The sequence below is a fragment of the Carlito syrichta genome, unplaced genomic scaffold (assembly GCF_000164805.1).
Source record: "Carlito syrichta isolate Samal-C Ts95f unplaced genomic scaffold, Tarsius_syrichta-2.0.1 Scaffold287575, whole genome shotgun sequence".
In the NCBI taxonomy this organism is placed as follows: domain Eukaryota; kingdom Metazoa; phylum Chordata; class Mammalia; order Primates; family Tarsiidae; genus Carlito; species Carlito syrichta.
Window position 1 is genome coordinate 136238 of NW_007231671.1, and position 16714 is coordinate 152951.

The window sequence follows — 16714 nt, forward strand, 5'->3', positions numbered from 1 at the left end:
TTTTGTGAAATCAATAGTGTTCCCATATACTCCATCATCAGTTCTCCTTATTATATTCTTAATTGGCAGATTGTAATTGCACATATTTATGGGGGTACTATGTGTATATAATATATATGTGATCAAATCAGTGCATTTTGTGTGACCATAACCTCCTGTGCTTGTCATTTTATTGTTGTAAAAGCATTCAAAATCTCCTCTTCTGGCTGTTTTGTCATATACAATACCTACCATTAACCAAGTCATCCTACTGTGTGGTAGAACACCAGCATTTTGTTCCTCGTGTCTAACTGTAACTCTACCAACCTCACCTCTTTCTTTCCTCCTCCTCCCCTCCCCAGCCTCTGGAAACTGCTGTTTTCTCTCTTTCCATGAGATCAACTATTTAAAAAATTTTGATGACTCCTTCTATGGGTGAGATCATGTGAAATTTGTCTGTGTCTGGCTTATTTCACTTAACTTCATGTCTGCCAGCTCCATCCGCATTGTCATTGACAAGATCACATTCTCTTATGGCTGAATAGTATTTCATCGTGTAGAGACCACGTGTTATTCATTCACCTGTCAGTTTTCTTTATTGTTTTCATTTTAAATTACTGTGGAACATTTGTCACAATGAGCTAATGTTGATGCACAGCTAGCAGCTACAGTCTTGGTTATTCAGATTGCCTTCATTTTTAGCAAGTATACTTTCCTGTTCCAGGTCCCACATTACATTTAGTCATCATGTTTTTTGAGCTCCTCTGGAATGCGACAACTTCTCAGACTTAAGAACACATTCATAAGTGCTTAGTCTTACCTCTTCCTTTTTGTTTTTGTTAGCCAGCTATATTTAGGTAGTTTTGTTTGTAGAAGTGGAAGTAATTGGGGACAGAGATGGGAAGAAGTAATTAATTCACTTTTCCCTGTCCAATTAGTCAGATGGATTAGCTAACCCACTTTTGGAAAAAAACTTTTAAAAAATCTGTATCAGGAAACAATTAGGAATTTGAGAATGCACTTGATAAAAAATTTCCAGTGTCAGAAAGAATATCACCTTGCGCCTTAATACTGATTTGACTCCATTACAGTGATGAAGATAAGAGTGTTTTTTCACTTATGCATTGACATATTTCAAGGCAATGTCTTACATGTCATTTTTTTGCCTTACAAGATAAAAAGAAGCAGTTTGTGACCATTTTCTATGTAAACAGAGTAGTCTTAGATGTAAGATAAACAAATGTACCAAGGAAATGTATACCTCCCCCAAATGCATTTATTTAAGTGTTCAAGGCAATTCTGAGCCATCTAAACTAATATCACTCCTTTTATGTCTCAAGTAGGAGCTGTTAGAGAAATGGCAATGATTAAAAAGCTTTGTTTTATTTTGTCTTTATAGTTGTGTCCTTCATTTGCAATATTTTAGTTGTTACGAATGATTTCAGGCAGAGTTGTATCTGAAGGCAGTGTTGTGAAATCTTACTTTACAACTCAGAAGAAAAGTCCTGACGTAAAATATTCAGGGCATTTAACTTTCTAATAGGCGGGACAATTGGGCACCAAAGAACAAGCAACTTCTCATTTTTATTTATAATTTTGCACTTAATCTTAAGGCAGTGCCAACTATTACGTTAGGTTTCTTTTCCATACATGGCTCAGATTTACAAGCATAAACAATTTCAATAATATAAAAAATGTTTAGACGCTCCCTTAATTTCACTCTAGAGAAATTTATTCTAGACATCACCTTCTCTTTAAGTCCCATAAAATCAGGTCTCTGGAGGCTGGCTATTCCTGAATTGAGAATGCTTCTCTGGGCTGCCATGAAAGTTTTCTGATGAGTGAATACATTGAATGAGGAATTGGGTGCTGGCTGCCTCTGTGTATCCTATCTGATTGTTCATTCAGTGACTCACTATTTAGCAAGTATGTGCAGGATGCTACACTTGGTGTGGGGATATAGTGATGACAGACATGATGTGTGCCTTGTGGTGACACATTTTAGCAGGGAGCCATGTATGTGTGGACAGACAGAAGGGAAAATGATAAGGCTTACAGTGACGTTCAAAATAGAGTAGTGCAGACAGGGGAGCGTATAGGATGGAACAACTGTGTTCTCAGTGGGTACTTGCAAACTGGCTGATTTGGGAATCGGGAATAGAAACTACCAGTAGGGAACAGGAAACAGCTCAGGCTGTGCAGCAACCCTGGACCAGAACATGGCTGAAATGCATTCCTGGGGAGAAAACTGTGCCTACATCATTGGAGGCATGCTTACACATATGCTCTCGTTTCTATATTCCATCGGATGACAGAACAGAATTGTGTGGGGAAACGTTTGAAACAGTTAAAGGAAGAAACTCCGGGGAATCATATTGATGATATTTACCTCAGACTTTTTGTTTTTGTTTTGTTTTGTTTTTAATTGTGAAGTTGTGGGGTACAGTTAAGGGTTAGGTATACAATTGCGTTTCATTCAGGCACCCTGTTGATATGGGGTGTTTCCCCGTTCCCAGACAGATATTTGCTACTGTTAATCCCATCTCCCTCCCCCCACCATAGTTTCCCAGTTCGGTCAGTCATTTTCGTATAGTATTGCATTGGATGTTTAAGGTTCATTATATGAGTGAGAACATGTGATACTCGGATCTTTGTTTCTGTGAGAGGTCACTCAGTATTATAGACTCTAGTTCCATCCAGGTTACTGCGAAATTCATGATTTTGTTCTTTTATATGGCTGCGAAGTATTCCTGCTGGAGAGGGTGTGGTGAAAAGGGAACACTTCTACACTGTTGGTGGGAGTGTAAACTAGTGCAACCTCTGTGGAAAGCAGTGTGGCGATTCTTAAAAGCTCTAAATACCAACCTCCCATATGACTCCGCAATACCCCTACTGGGAATATATCCTGAAGAACACAAATCACTCTATAAAAAAGATACCTGCACACGCATGTTTATCGCAGCATTGTTCACAATAGCAAGAACCTTGAAACAGCCATGCTGCCCGTCAAAAGAGGACTGGATTAAAAAAAATGTGGTACATATACACAATGGAATACTACCTCAGACTTTTTACCTCTTACTCACTGAAACCATCCAGCTCTTACAAAAGCTATTTTAGGTTGATTTTTTTTTTAATGAAAATCTCATTTAAAAAAATTCAAATGAAGTCAGAATTTCAAATAGAAGAGTACAAAGAGTATGTGCAATTTGATAGTGTTTTAATTATTTTTGGTTTTTAGCTATATATTTTTCAAAGGTGTTTTTATTTGATAATAAAGTTTCTTGGTGTCTTGAAATATACTTCTAAAATCAGTATCACAGCTGTATCCCTAAATAAGTTAATTTCTTACTCAGATTCCTGATGACAAATACAGTCCATAAATGATGGACATCTAATTTCGGATGCAAGCCAGTACTTAAAACAATCAAATTTTGAAAAATTGTCTTGCATCTGAAAGCGAGCCTATAATGTTTAGATGGGGGCTTAGAACTTCCTATATAATTTGGTACCAGAGTCCTAGTAGTATCAGCAGCAGACTTGATCTTAAGGTCTGGTATGGCTCCACAGCTGGATCAAACCTGGGGAAAGCACTTCAGCAGGTGCCAGGATAATCAAGTGAAGATGACTCACTGGGGGAAGTGCTATGTAGACCTCCAAGGCCACTCATACAACAGAGGCTAACAAAGTGGTCTTAGAGACTGGACTCAGCTGCAATGACCGGATGATAGAGAAGCATGCTAGCTTGCCAAGGCTGATAAAACTAGAGAGTGGGCAACATTTACTGCTGGTGAGATTCTGTCTTCTCTATGAAAATCGATTTCCCTCTCTCCGTGATATTTTCTAATGATCTGACATGCTCATTTGTTGATCCTCTCTCATATATCCCATTCCTATTAATTCTTGTAAAGTATTAACTGAATCTAAAATGTCAGACCCCAATTTCCTTTACAACTTCTTAGAAAATAATGACTCATTTATTTTAGTGTAAACTCCCAGGAGAAAAAAATGCATAATTGTTCCACACATATTTTCTCTTACATTCTTTTCTTTTTCATTTTTAAAATAGCAAATATTTTATGATATCCTTTTAAGCATACAGTAAATAGAAAACTAGCACAATAAACATCCATATACCCATATACCCAGTTAGACTCATGAACATTTTGCCATCTATGCTTCACACACATACATTCTGGCAAACCATTTTAAGAGACATGATAGCACTTCAATCCTAAATACTTCAGTATGCAAATTAAGACATTCTCATAAACTACCACACCCTTCTCACAACTCACAAAATTAGCAATATTTATCTAATATCATTCAAAATCTAGTCCACATACAAATTTTCTCAACCCCTCCACCCTCCAAGTCTTTTACAAATGTCTTTTCCAATCAGGGTCCAATCAAAGATTCCACATTGCATTTGGTTATTCTGTCTCTTAATGTAACTTGTATCTGCATAGTTACCCATTCCACCTCCTTGTTTCTTTCCCAACACTGATATTTTGAAAAAATGAGGCCAGTTATCTTCTATAACATTCCATAGTCTGGATGTGTCTGTTCATTTCGTTTCATTAGTGGTATAATTTAACTTGTTACTCTATCCCCTGTATTTCCTACGAATAGGAAATTAGATCTAAAGGCCTGACTAAATTCGAGTCATACTTTCTTGAATTCGAGTCATACTTTCTTGACCAGAACACTTCGCAGGCCATACAATGTGCAGTACAGTATGCACAGGTCACACTGCATTATTAATCAAAACACATGTCACATGTCATCAGATCCTAAGGATCTTGTTACCGTGAAAGTATGTGTTTCTACACAACCAACCAGTAAGTATCTGGTGAGACAATACTATGACACCATGAGAATTCTAGTACAAATGTAGATCAATCTTTTATCAAATAGTTCTGGCATCAAAATGTCTTTATATTGCTTTATATTAACAATTCAACTTTTTAACATTTCAATTTTTTAAATGTTCAAAATCATTGTTTTCCCCCAAACCATCAGGTTTATACAAAAGCAAGATACACTGGTTAATGGTGGCACACTTACTCCTTAACTGGAATGTGAGCACCTTCCTTCTTTTTGACTTTGTCTGAAACCTATATAATAGCCAGTATGATAGCTGCTCATGCACCAAGAGATTAAATTACTTCCCAAAGCATCAGCATCATCAAGACAATCTGGACATATGGGAGGTGGTGGGGGAATTATTGGTGGTTCAGAAGGAGATAGAGGCAGCCAGCATGACAGGAAGAGAGGTGGTGATGGTGGTGGGCCATTGAATTTTAGACCTGGCTTTCCTGGTCCCAGGCCTAACCCAGGCATGGGGGGTGGTGGAGGGAGAAAAGAGTTCCATGGAATAGTTTTTGACTTGATGTTATCTGGCTTATTTCCAGGAGACTTGGCGTTCTCACTTTTATCTGTTGAAACTTGACTTTCATTTTCATTTTCTTGAGCATTCTGTTCGATGTTATTAGTTACTCCAGAGGTTGGGGAAAGTAGATCAGACAGGTTTTGGTCCTCCCTATTTCCATATCCAGTATAAACCATAACACAGGTTTCTCTCTTAAAGTCAACTGAAGCAATGGTATGGGTAAATGCAGCTGTCTTCTGACCAAATGGCAGAACATCTGTCACCAACTTTCCACTGTTTCAAGGGAGCTGCAGTATTCCTTTTTTGGCTTTTATTCTTAGCAGGTTTTTTTTAAAGGTGTGTTTTTTGACTTATCTGAAGTTTCACTCATAAATGTCACCATTCTTTAGAGCATGTTTAAATGAAGCCGCAGCTTTATCATAAGCTTTTATCAATGCTGTATTATCCCAAATATCAGAATCATCACTCTGGCCTGTGTGGTAATGGAACAGCACCAAATCCTCCTGCTCTGAGACACCACTGCTGTCCATCACCAACCTTACATTCTTTTCATATCAAAGTGTTAAATAATTATCACTTTTTTATTGAAATATTTTTGGTGATATGGTTATGTTCTGATGGTGTTCAATGTTCTGGCAGTATGGTAATGCTGTTATGGTTGGTAACACTGTGACAGTGTGATAATGTATGACAGTTGGAGATGCTGTGATGGTTGGGGGTGCCACGGCAGTCACGGGTGCCGTGGTGGTCAGGGATAATAGGGTGGTCAGGGATGATGTGATGTTCAGTGATGTGTGATGGTCAGAGATGCTGTGATGGTTGGGGATACCGTGATGGTCAGGGATGTGATGGTCGGGAATACTGTGATGGTCCAAGATGTTGTAATGGTCAAGGATGCTGCAATTGATAGTCAGTGATGATGTGATGATTGGGGATGTTGTGCTTGTCAGGGATGATTGGGTGGCAAAATACTGCATTATGAGTTTGATGCTATGAATGACTAAAATGGCTGGCTATAAATGCCGGGATACTAACCCTGTATGCAACATTCAGATTTATGAGGGTAATAATAATTGGGTTAAAAATTACTTCATGTTGAAATCATCTAATTAATTGCATGGAACATAGATAGTTGCCATCAAGAATAAGATTCTGCAAATGTCCATAAATATAAATGAACATGAGAAAGGCATAGTAATAAGGAGCTAATGGCACAGGTGAATCTTTTCTAAAGCACTTCTTGAAAATTCCAGTCCTGATGAATGACTCTGCCATAGCTCATCTGTATACCAAAACCCCACCGTAAGTCAGTCAATGCCAGTTTAGGAGTACTGCATGTTTTTTATTTGAAATGAGTGTCCCATGCAACTTCTGATTCTGGTGCAATAATTGGCAATTAAAATATATCACCTGTGTATAATCTGTGATTTATTGTGTTAATTTTCTTATAAATAAACCCAAATGTATTCAAATGGTTGAAAATGACACATACTCAAGAAATTCACATGGCCTTATGATATATTTAGATTGAATTAAAAGTCTTCTAACAATGCAATTTTTAAAATTTGTTTATTTCTAATAAAGTTGAAATTACATCTTTTCCTACCATACCTTACAGGTAATTCTGTTTTAATTTTGTAAGCTTGGGGCTTAATGTTTTTCAATAATATATCTTGGTTTTATAAACTCTGTCTCACACACGCATATTTACTATGTCTGTATTGCATCAGAAGCTATGTGCACTTCACATAAGGGACAAATGAAAATGTGGTACATAGCTTCTGAATTTCAGTCGCTTCTTGATAGAAATCCCATGTTCTAGAACTCACACTGTAGGTAATTCTGGTTACTGTCATTCAAACAAACAAAAAAGCAAACAGATGTCCTTCCAATATTAACATAGTAATGTGCACCCTATCAGTCATGCCTCTTCTCAATCCAATAGGCGTCCAGAGATGGGAGAAAGAGCATTGCCAGATTTCCTTGGACCGAAGCCCTGACAGTAGTTACTGGCGCTCATCCAGCTTATCCCACACAGGCCCTGCCTCTTCCCATATTCCCTTGGCTCCATTCTCCTTTCCACCTCACTGACTCCTTGTCCTTTGGCTTTTCCCTCTAGAGTTCAAAACTCAAGCTGTCAGGTCTAATCATGACATCTGCCTACTGTGAATACAAAGGAAAAGGAAATGTCACTGGGGACTGGCATTTCAGTTTGCCACCATGATCCCTTCTCTTAGACCCTGCAGATTAATGTACCATAGAGCAAAATAATGCAAACCACAGCCTTTACTTTATGTTATCGTAAGTTCACCTTGTACATGCACATTATGTCTTGACTTTTAAAGAGATAAAAGAGCTAATGCGATCACCAGCTAAAGTATGAATGTCTTTGCTCATTGTAGGTATTGAAAGGATGCTTAATGAGTTGAAATACTAAACAGACATTATAGGGCATTCGTTGATCAAAAGGATGAACACAGCATGAGACACTTGAGCCAAAAATAGGAACTAAGATGATAAGACAGATCTTATATTGACCTCCAAATAATTATAAGAAGACAGAGCACATGAATGTAATGAATGTAGATCATGTGATATGATACTGAAAGTAAATTTGAGCTATAAAAATGTAGGGTGATGTAGAGTAAAGGAACATAAAAGTTAAAGATGAAATATGACAAAATAACTCAGGAGAGGAGAGTTTAATGAAAGTCATTTTGAGTGTGGGTCTTTGTCCCATGAGACCAGGAATGGTTTCTTTTACTCAGCTTCCATGTTGAGAACAGACCTGTCCTTGCTGATGGAGATGACAATTATGGTTTTGCATTGCTAACTTGTGTTCTGTGTGATCTTTTTTGCACCACTTCTAATAAACTCCATGAGCCATTTTAATGGTGAAATTTTTTTGTCTGTTCATCTGATTTAATATTTTCTATTAATTGAGAAGGGGAAAACATGAGTATTTCTTTCACGTAAGTCTTCTAAGACTACTGTCATATCATTACAACACTTAACTGAGATGAAGATTCGACAGTCCCATGGGGCAGTTTAATGAAATTGTAAACTATCCCCAGTGATCTGTGGGTAAAAGCCCACTGCCTTGTCATCTTGACAGCACACATGCGCCAAGCAGGCAGCAGGAAAGCACACATCTGCCACAGAAGTTTGCTCTTTAAATAAATGGAAGCCTAATGGTTCTGAGTGGCCATCTACTCACATGCCCTTGTGGAACCAGCTATTTTCAGAATTTGTGTTTAATTCTTTGAGCGAATATGTCATTTATTCAGTATCAAAATAAGGTATTTAATGTCAGTTTTAGATCTATTCTAGAATTCCTTATGCTTACTCTACTGAGCCAATGTTTGAAAGAATCAAAAGCTCCTTGCATTGGTTTTCCACTGACTTGGATATGTTCTACTTGGTTCTTGGTACTCCCATTCCAGGCAGTCTCTAAGGTCCCTTTTAATTCTGACATTCTGTGTAGAGGATTGTGTGACTCAGATTGAAGTGGAGTGCGAAAGTGTCTTGTGTACCTCTTCATGTCAGTGGTTCCATATAACAGCATGTGCAAGCACATGCAAACACACATGCAAATGCTTGGAAAACATTCTCACGAAGAAGGTTTTTAGGAGGCATAACTGTCATTTTACAGCAGGAATTGGAAAGCTTTTTTCTGTAAAGGGCCAAAATAGTAAATATTTTATCTTTGAGGACTGTAGGTCTCTATCAAAATGACTCAGTTCTGCCATCATAACTCAAAAGCAGCTATAGACAATATGCAAAAGAATGAGTTTGGTTGGGTTTCCACAAAATTTTAAAGACTACAAATATACAAAGTTTTGATTTGGACAATCCCTAAGAGGCTAAGTTATAGGAGCTACAGATAGTGGTTAAATGTTATAATTAGAAGTACAGCCTCTAGAACAAGAGTACCACTTACAAGCTGTATGACTGTCAGAAGATTGCTTTTTAAATATATTTTAATTTGCTCAGCTGTAAAATGAACATTTGTGTCATCATGCTATTGTGATGATTAAATGAGTAAATATTTCAAAGCACATAGAACAATGGTCCATGCTAAGTGTTTTATTATGGTTATTTAAATAAATGAAAAGCATAATAATGACGATCTTCCTTGAAAAAGATGAACTCATTACAGCAGAAATAATAGTGAGTTTTGAAAACATTATTAAAAATGGGACTTAAATCTTACCTAAATATTAAACCAGGATGAATAGTGAAGAGACTATGTAATGGTTAAGACAAGGAGAATCAGAGCAAGGTCATTAGATGGCATAAAGAAGGACATACAGCTGGAAATAACAGTCACTGGGGACACCAGAAGGAGGGAGCTGGGGGAGGGCAAGAGTTGAAAACCTACCTGTTGAGTACAATATGCACATTAGAAGCCCCACCCCCACCAGTTTGCAATAGGTCCACGTTACAAACATGAGCTTGTGCTCCCAAATCTAAAAAAATAAGCAAGTCCTAGAAACATAAGGAAGAAAATGCCAGGTCTTGTTGAATGACTGAGTTTGTGCGGTGAGGCAGAGTGAGCACGGGATAATTCCTTGATCTCCAAGTTTGGGGCCTCAGGAGTGAGAGGATCACCAATTTTAATACAGAGCACAGAGGTGAGGTATCTGGTGTTGATTATTCAGACACTGGGTCATTCCATTAAGCATTCCTCAAGCTCATCCCCAAGTTGGGCTAGTAGTCTAGTCTTCAGTGGATATTTTAACATTTCATTTCCAAATATGTTATTTCCATGGTCGTCAGTTTACTGTCTTCCTTTCTGAAAAGAATATGACTTCCTTGAAGCTGGAGGAGGAGGGTGATTCTTGGTAAAGGGCCAGGAGAAAGCAGAAGTGTGGTGGCAAGTATAAGTAACTACACTTCACTTTGGTTAGAGATGATAAATGTGGGACTGATCAAGGCATATTAATCTTGGTTTGCATTATGGTGGTGGGGGTTATGACTTGTACTAACTTATGCTTTACACTAACTCACGTTCCTGAGAAAGCACAAAAACACTGCCTTGGTCTCTCTTCTAGGAAGTGAAACAAGATGTGCTGCCACAGAGGGTCAGCTGTATAGTGTTTCCAGGGTTACCTCAGCAAGAGCTGGGCATTCATAAGGACTCAGGAGCAGGCTTCTGGGGCAGATGCAAACAACTGCAATTTCTAGATTGGTAAGTAAAAGATGTGTGTGTATATGTGGGGGGCGGGTGGAGAAAGAGAGGAGAGAGAGAGTCAGAAGGGGGGAGGGAGTTAATACGTATGTTCAGAATTTTCTCTGAGGATTAATAAGTAGACTATCATCTGAACAGAACGAGCAGGAGAAAACCCAGTTTCATTCAGGAAATGCATAAACTGTGCCAAGAATTACAAACATGCATAACTATAATAAGAGACACTTTAAAGTGTAAAAATTTGAAAATACAGACAAAATAGTGATGTATAAAAAATACCTTACTAGAATTTTTTTAAGAGGCCATTTTTAAACAACGGAATCCAACAACTTTTAATGGAAATAAAATTTTAATCTAGTCTTTCTCTGATGCCTCCTTCAAATGACAAGACTAGAGATTTTTACAAAATATCAAGGTAAATTATAAGAGAATATGGCAAAAAAAAAAAACCAACCCAAACAAACCCTATGTGACCTCTTTTATAGGGTGATATAACAGTCATAACAACCATAGAAAAAGACAATAAAAATGTAGATCAATTTTACTTAGAAATGTATTTTTAAAAATTTCACTAAAAACAGTAAAGAATAGCACTTAGTATTCAGAGAAAATATTGTGTGGACAAGTGAAATTTATCAGAGGAATGCAATATTGGTATAACAGCAGAAAATCTATCCCTGAGATTGTTCATATTAGTAGGGTAAATAAAAGAAATAACATGATCAGCACAACAAATGCAGAAAAGAATTCAAAAATTGTAGTTTGCATTTATAATAACAATCCTTAGCAAAATAGATAGGTCTTTAAACTTAAAAATATTATCTATTAAAAGTAGCTATTCAAAAACATGGAACCAACCATGTTTATTGAAGTTGGTCTGGATTAAAAAATGTGGTATATATACACAATGGAATATTATGCAGCCATAAAGAAGGGCAAACATATGGACTTTGTGGCAATTGGATGGATTTAGAGTCTGTCATACTCAGTGATCTAACACAGAAAAAAAGAACAGAGTATCATATGTTCTCACTCATAAGTGAACCTTCAACAACTATTGTAATACTATAAGAAAGCAACTGGCAGTAGTGGGAAACTGCCGGGGGGTGGGGAGGCACACCTTATCAACAAGGGTACTTGCATAATGAACATTTATAAACCTAACCCTGAATTGTACCCCACATCTTTAAAATAAAAAATTTAAAAGTTAAAAAAATAGTTCTTTCAAACTTTTCAAAAATGTAAAAAAAAAAAGAGTTAATTCACAGTGAAACTTTAGGTACATTCTCATTCAGATTAGGGATCATTCTTATTTAATATTGCACTAGAAGTTTTACCAAAGCTAAAACATTTGAACTGGAGAGAAAGATGCAAAACTTTTGATATTTGAAAGCAGTAAACTATGTCTATAAGACTAACAAAAATAATGTAGTAGAATAACATATTACAGTCACAATATAAAACAACTATATGGTATTTGGAAATATGTCTGACAAAAGTTGTTTAAGGCTTTCATGGAAAGAAAAAAATATATAACATTTCTATAAAGACATGGAAAAAACAGTACATGGAGATATAGATACATCATTTTGCTAAGTGAGAAGAGTAATTGTGAAAAAGTCAATTATACTCATATTTACCTACAGATTAGATGAAATTTCAATCAGATTATTAATGAGCATTTTAAAGTAAAAGTTGACCAATTAAACCTTAGTTCATATGAAAAAGTATGACATATATACAAGAGAATTATTAATAAGATAAAAGAGGAGGAAGTTGAGAAAATAAAAAGGAAGAGAAGAAGAAGGAAGTCACCTTACCAGATATACAATGGCTTTTATTTAGTTAAAAACAGAGCAATACACACACACACACACACCACATAGATACATGGTATATGAGAGACAAGTAACTGGAAGTATATATTTGCAATACAAATTGTTTTAAAAGAATATATATATATGTAATTATATAATATACATAGAATCAAAAATGAATGTGTGTAACTCCTACACATATATGACTGGAAGATAATAGAGAAACAGGTATAAGAAGAGTAAATTATATTCTGATAACTATAGGAAAGTTGCTCATTTTCATCCATAATCAGAAATGTAAAACAGAGCAAAATAATAGACCATGCACAGCTATCAGATTGGCTGACAATACTGAACGTGACCAATAAATGTCACATATTTCTTAGACACTGCTGGTGAGAACATAATTGGCCCAATCACTGCAAAAGCAATTTCACTTTGAAGTAAAGTTAACTGTTCAAACCACTTTACCCAGCAATCCTACTTGAAGAAAGTGTTGTATGTAGTGTGTAGGGAGACATCTATGAAGAGATTTCTTGTAGCATATCTACATAGCAAATACTGAAAACAACCTAAGTGTTCATCAGTAAGAAAATACATTTCAGTATATTATAAAATGTGAAACTATGTAACAGTCCCAAACTGTGCACTAGAGTTACTTATTTTGCATTGGCTGCAAGAAAACTCATAGTCAAAATATCTCACTCAGGTGGAAAAAAGTGAAAAGCTTCTGTGATTTGCCTTTTAAGTACTAATCTCACTTGTAACTTCAAATTTTCCTGTTCCTATTTTATTTCTTAGGATCACATTGGAGAGGAGTAAGATTAGAAAAGAGTGCCCAGGTAAAACACTGCCATAACAGTCTTAGCAAAGGATGAAGAGAGCCCATTAGAGAGGTAGTAGGGATAGAGGAATGGGTGATTAAAGAAACATTTAGCAGGTAGAATCAAGAAAACTTTCAACATATAGACTGTAGGTAAGTTTGGCTACATAATTTGCAGGACTCGGCAAAAATGAAAACGTGAGGCCCCTATTTCAAAATGGCGACATCAGAGCATCAAACCAGGCAAGGGTCTCCATCTGCTTCGTCACATGCTCATGAATCCAGTCCAGGTGCAGAAGGCAGAAGGGATAATGATAGTACTTGGTCTGTATCTCAGAAAGTAGGTGACCTGCAGTGCAAATATTCCCATGGAATAGAGGAGGAAGAGTAGAGAGCTTAACACTGAAGACTTGAGGATCATCGGCATTTCAGGGATTGGCAAAGGAGGAGAACGTGCAAGGTGACATATAATGATTATCAGCATAGAAAGAAGACAACCAAGAGAGCATGTGCCACAGAAGCCAAGAGAAGGGAATGTTTTCATGAGGACAGGATGGTCAACAGTCTACAGAGATGGTCAAGCTGTACAATGAGATAAATATTTCCATTACATTAGCATCGAAGAGATGTGCAGCAACTTTGGGGGAAGGGATGCCTTAGTGGTGTACTGGAAAGAGAAACAAAATTGCATTGGATCTAGGGGTGAACAGGAGGTGAGACTGTGGAGGGCAACCATGACTCCCTCTACGTTGATTTGGCTGTGAAGGAAGAGAATAGGGCAATGGCTGAAGAGGAATGTTGGGTCGAAGAAGGCTAACTTTTGTTTTTCAGAATGACAGAGACATAAAACTTACTAACATGAGCACAAGACATGCTTGGTAGAGAGAGAGAGGTAAAAATCCAGAGGCATTGGAAGAAGTAAGAATGGAGTGAGACTCCTGAAAGAGGCAGAAAGGGTCTGACAGAGAGTAGGTAGATAAGTTGTACATAGAAAGAGAAGGCTCATCTCTTCCATGTCGAGAATAGTAAAGCCAAAAAGCACAGATGTGGGTCAGACACATTTGTTGATTTAGGGACTTCAAGCTGCCAGACTTTTCATCTTAAGGTTTATATTTTCTCTGTGAAGAGAAAATGTCATTTGTAAGGAATGATAAGGGAAGTGGGAAATTCAGAAGCTCCGGGAGTATGGAATCCACCCTGAGGGTGGGAAGAAGTGAGGACTGGGAGTCCTAAGTGGAGGCAAAGGTGCAGGAAGGGATAGGGCTGTGGATCTGTAATGATGTCTCCCTGCATGTTTGTATGATTTTTCTCCAATAGTGCTCAGTACCAAATGTGTGCAGAGAAGAGGGATAGCTGAACTGCTCCTAAGTGAGGATGTACCATGTGGCGGGAAGAGCAATGATTAAAGGATTCGAGAGTTTGGCATCAGTATGCTTGAAGTACGAAGACTTGGGGTTTGAACTGAATATGTAGGAAACACACATGGGGAAGAGGCAGGGGCTTACAGAATCATTAAGAGATGGCAAGTTTCACATGGTCAAAGAACTGGCATGAAGATACAGAAGGGGATAACAGAGAGAAAGTTGAAGAGAGAGGAAAATGTGGCCAATGGGGTCTGGTGAATTTAAGGAATCGTGGGAGATGCCAGAGCCTGGCAAGGTCATGTTTTCCATGACCAGAGTGGATGCAAGACAAGGATGCTCAAGGGACCCATAAAGCCTGGAGTGGAAGGGAGAGCATGACCCAAGAGACCACATCTCTGATGATTGAAGGAAGCAGCCAGGAGGCTGGCTAATCCCAGAAAGGAGGTGAAGGAGGTGGTAATACAGCTGAGTACTATGAGCATCGAGGGAGAAACTATTTGCACAAGGTAATGGAGGAACCAAAGACTAGAAACAAACGCTGAAGGTTTTTCATTCGGCAGAGAGTGCAGTATGGTGGGACAGGCAGCCTCCACAAAAAGAGCTGTTGGGTACCGGTGTTATCACAAGTAGAGCATCGTTTAACAAGGATATGATGTGCTCATCAGCATCATTACAGTACACATCAAACTGAAGAACACCACCATGAGGGATGATCCTAGCTGATTCAATAGTCGGACTTAATGCAAAACTCAAATATAAAGCATCCTCAGGAATGTAAATAAGAACTCTTCTTGAGATAAGCCAGCATAAGTGTTATTTTTCTCAAATGAGAGTATGATATCCACCATGGTTTTGATATCACTCTACATAATATCTCTCTGGAATTTTGCTCTGGTGGTTTCATGTCGAGTTATTTAAGAAGCTTCCAAATTGTTTGCAGGAGTTTCTGTCATTTTACTTTCCCTGAAGAAATGTCTGAGTGACCCAGTTTCTCTATATTCTTCCTAGTATTTAGATGTCACTATTTTTTATTTTAGCTATTCTAATAGGTGTGTAGAAGAAAGGCAAAGGAACTAGAAGAGCTAAAACAATTTTGGAAAAGAAAAATAAAGTAAAGGGAATGAGTCTACTTGGTTTCAAAATTTATTATTCAGCTGCAGCAATCAAGACTGTGTGGTACTGGCAGAAGGTTAGACACATAGACTAATGGAACAGGAAAGACCTCAGAAATAGACCTTTGCAAATAATCCTGGCTGATTCTTGACAAAGGTGCAAAAGCAATTCAATGGAGGAAAGGTAGCCTTTCTACCAAATAGGTCTGGAACAACTGAACATCCATAAACAAAAATATGAATCATGACCTAAACTTCCCACCTTATACAAAAAAAGTTTGCTCAAAATGAATCATTTCTTTTGAAACTTTTAGAAAAAAAATACGAGAAAATTTCTGGGACCTAAGTCTAGGCAAAGAATTCTTAGACTGGACACAAAAAGCAAAATCCATAAAAGGAAAAACTGACAAATTGGACTTCATTAAAATTAAACAGTATGCTTTGCAAAAGACCCTTTAAGAGGATAAAAAGACAAATTGCAGTTTGGGAGGAAAAATTTAAAACACATATATGACAGACGAGTTGTGTCTATAATATATAAAGAAACCTTAAAACTCAACAGCAAAAAAAAAAAAAAAAAAGTAACCAAGTCCACTAGAAAGTGAACAGACATTTCACAGAAAAGGATTTACAGCTGGCAAATAAAAATATGAAAATGCTCAACATGATTAGTCATGCGGGAAATGCAAATTAAAACCATAACGAGGTGTCACCACATACCTATTAAAATGGCAAAAATAAAATAATGACATCACCACACGCGGGCGAGGAAGCAAAGAAACTGGGTCACTCCGACACTGTGGTGGGAAGGCAACATGGGGCAGCCCCTCTGGAAAACAGTCGGGTGGTTTCTTACAAAGTTAACCTTGCAGCTACCCCTCCACACAGCAGTCGTGCTCCTGAGCACTGATCCCACAGAAACAGAGATGGGTGTCCACACAAAATCCATTTCTAGCAGCTTTATCCATGAAAGCCCACTCCTGGAAAAAGCCCAGATGCCCTTCGGGTGCTGCATGGCTGAACCCCCTGGGCACAT

General features: G+C 37.5%; 1 pseudogene across 1 annotated transcript; it reads right to left on the reverse strand.

Annotated features, from left to right (window-relative positions):
* Positions 1 to 5049: 5049 nt before the first annotated feature.
* On the reverse strand, positions 5050 to 5901 carry LOC103254858 (annotated as a pseudogene). Its single transcript, XR_002481649.1, has one exon. The product of XR_002481649.1 is annotated as a survival motor neuron protein-like (transcript).
* Between the last annotated feature and the right edge of the window lie 10813 nt (positions 5902 to 16714).